This window comes from Magnolia sinica, chromosome 5, assembly GCF_029962835.1.
Source record: "Magnolia sinica isolate HGM2019 chromosome 5, MsV1, whole genome shotgun sequence".
Classification (NCBI taxonomy): Eukaryota; Viridiplantae; Streptophyta; class Magnoliopsida; order Magnoliales; family Magnoliaceae; genus Magnolia; species Magnolia sinica.
In genome coordinates, this window is record NC_080577.1 from 98238034 (window position 1) to 98241582 (window position 3549).

A 3549-nucleotide genomic window follows, 5' to 3' on the forward strand; every position below is an offset into this window, starting at 1 on the left:
CATTTTCCAACCAGAGAAAAATCATTACAATTTTAAAAACTATTATATGATACTCGGACTGCGTATGAAGCTTGATACGCATGCACTCGCAATTTGTACACGTGGCATCTATTAATTCAAGTAAAACCGATTAAATTGTGCAGTCTACTGTCTCCAAGCCAGAATCCCAACATCTGATTGGTTTAATAGTCCTAAGCTCTGTGGACGCTTGTCTGTGGAAGTAGGACCGTTGGATTTTTTTAAATTTTAACCGTCCAATAAATAGTGAGATAACCAACCTGGTTGGATTGAGATAAAAATGTCACGACCATTCGCGAACCAAACACGACCATTGCAAGTCAAATGCAATGTTCTGGGAAAATATTGGGCTTTTTAATTACATTGTCGTGGAAAAATCAAATCCAAACAAGCACACTTGCATATGAATTAGATGAGTGATGTATGGTAATGAAAAAGCATCGTCCTTACAATTTTATTCCGAGAAAAATATCATAAAAGTTTTCAATACTCAAAGAAAATCTATAATCATTACACTTTTCCATTACATCACGCTGGTACCTTTAACTTAATTCTCCATACAACATATATGTACACTTCATTATTCAACATATACATGCATGGACATAGATTACATGATGACCCCAAAGCTACATGAGTAGATGGTACTGGATGGGGATTCAATTGAGCCATATGATTGATGAGATAGGCTTGGGTACTTGTTGTCAAATATGGGTCAACACAAAGTATGTTTGAAAGTTGTTAGGTTAAGTATAGCACTTGGCCAAGTCAAATCCTATCACATGCCAACACCACCGAGCTACACAATCCGCATCCCATGCATATTGGGGACTATAATTTAGTTTAATTGATTTGACCATGCCATGTATGCAATTTCTAAATAAAATTTAAGTGCTTATGGATGATGGTATCGAAGTTTTTCTTTTTTAGTAAAAAGTAAAATTAATGAGAGAGAGAGAGAAATAAAAGGTAATTATTGATGTAGTGGCTGTTCGATAAAACCTATTTTCAACAGTTATTATTGAATTTTAATATTTTCAGTAATTTTCACTATTTTAGGTCAATTAGCAAATCCAACGCATTAGGTGCTTAAATTAAATTTCACTTAAAATATGGGTCTTTTTTCTCTAGCTCTCCTCCATTTACTTAATGTTATTGAAGGTTGAATGTTGAAAATTGGTGGTGTGTTAAAATTACTCTTCACTTTTAATTAATATATTCTTTAAATTATTTAAAATTACAATTCAACATTTTAAATTTCCAGAGTGTAATTTAATTAGTTTATCAAACGACCCCATACACTTAAAAGGCCTAGTTGGTATGCACATGCAAGAGATCATGGCATACACCTAAAAGCCCCAATAGGTATACACATGCATGAGATCGCTCCCAATTGTGGACAATTCATCCCTAGCCTGCTCATCAAATGGTGGGGTTCAATTGTGACAGAGCACATGGTTTAACAATCTAAGCACCTTTATGGATGGATCGGGTGCTAGAGGAGAAAAGATCGCCTACAGGTGGGCTCACAGCATTAAGATTACCTGGTACAATAATCAACCTAAATCAGATGGGGCACACCATCCTTGTAGAAATAGGATGAAAATCATAAATCATATATTTTCCTTAATTAAACCAACTAATCACTAACTAAAATAAAACAAAATATCACAACCATTGCCACTATTATCCAAGTAATACATCTCACTCCTTTAATTTTTTTACAAATGAATTTGAAAATAAAAATAAAAATTGAATCCAATAAAAAACAATAAAAAGTTAGCTAGTCATTCTTCCTTTATACACCTCATTAAGAATGAAAATTTTTTAACACGAGTTTAAAAAACACATCCGATCTAAACAAAACACAATTACCAAAAGAATAGTTGCAAATGGGCATCTTGTTGCATCGGGCAAAATTAAGTAGGGCCTACTGTGATGTTTGTGAGAATCAATTCGCTAGCTGATATTACGACATGAGCATGGGTTTCACTGCTATGTTTATACGCCATCTAATCCATTCATTAGGTCATTCCTATTAGGTTGAACTAAAAACACAAAAATACTAGTTTATCCTTAACTCCACAAATATTTCAATAGTGGACGTTCATTTGTCACTTTGGTAGGCTCACTTGAATTTCGATTTGTCTCATTCATGAGTTCACATCTTGATATGATCTGGCTAAACAGATGGAGTGAATTTCTCATAAACATCATAGCCTCACCCCATGCCGTGTATGGCATAGCTCACGACTCAACCTCACGTAGTCCATATTTGGATGGATGGGATTGCATCCTAGCCTTGTTAGGATAGATTGGGTCCTCACAGGGGCTTTGTGGAGCCCACTGTGAAATGTGTTTTATCCACGTCATCCATTCATTTTTTCAAGTCATTTCAAAGTATAAGCCAAAAAATGGGGCATATTCAAGGCTCATTTGACTGAAAGTGACTTCATGGCCTCTTGTGATAAACAAGGCTAGAGGTCACTTCTAAATATTTTGAAAGGAAAGCATATGCATGTGCACGGGTTGTTAAGTGGTGGCATGGATTAAATGTCAAGTTGAATAGCAAATAAACATCATGGTGGATCCTATAAAAATTTCAATGGTGAGTGTTGATGCAGAAATCTGGCTCACCCTTGCCAAGCTCCGAGCACTTGTGCCGAGCCCCGTAAGCCTGCACGGGAGGAAAACAAAGGAGACCCTGGATAGAGCAGGGGATCTTCCGATGCCAAAGTCAAGCTAGGAATCTGGGTCTAAGTAGTGTAGGTGGGTTTCGGGTGAGAGATTTTGCGTACTTGTTCCTATAATGAGTCTCTTATTTATACCATTTGATTGGAGTGAATGTGTCCGTCATTCTCAACATGATCTCTACCATTAGGCGGGAACTGCACGTGCGCTGATGTCGTTGGTTACTCTATAATTGTGGTGCAATAATTAATGCCATCATGAGTTACTGGGTTAAGCTCGGTTCAAATGCACTATCTCGATTGGTCATCTGTACTCAAGCAGGGCAAACGAGTCAAGCACCGCTAACTTTGCCCAGGCTCGGATGATGTCAAATCAATTGTAGACAGGCATGTCCCAAGCACTAGCAATCGGTTCGTTCTGAATAATCTGAGCGGATATCCCACCGTGGATCGGACCTTTGCAGCTTCACTATCTCGACCGATGAAGTATTTGATGTGGCCGCTCGTTTGGCCGAGCAAACCTTGAACGAAGCTCGATTGAACCATCCAAGGATGTGGCTGAGCCGAGCTGGCTTTAATTAGGATTGGCTCATATTCTCTCATTACAAAAGCTCCCCACTCCCTGAGTTTGCAACGCAGGCTCGGGGAGTGTATTCACACTGGGAAGACGAGCGAGGCGGGGCAGTTCACCCCATCCTAATAATCATGTCGGGAATGGTTCCATAATAACAAGCTTTATTATCGAGGCGTCGGGTTCCCTATGGCGGGCGGTTCGCTCTCTGGCGAGTGGTTGAAGGACACGTGTCACGGGTTGAGGAAATGAGACGACCAAATTGCTTAG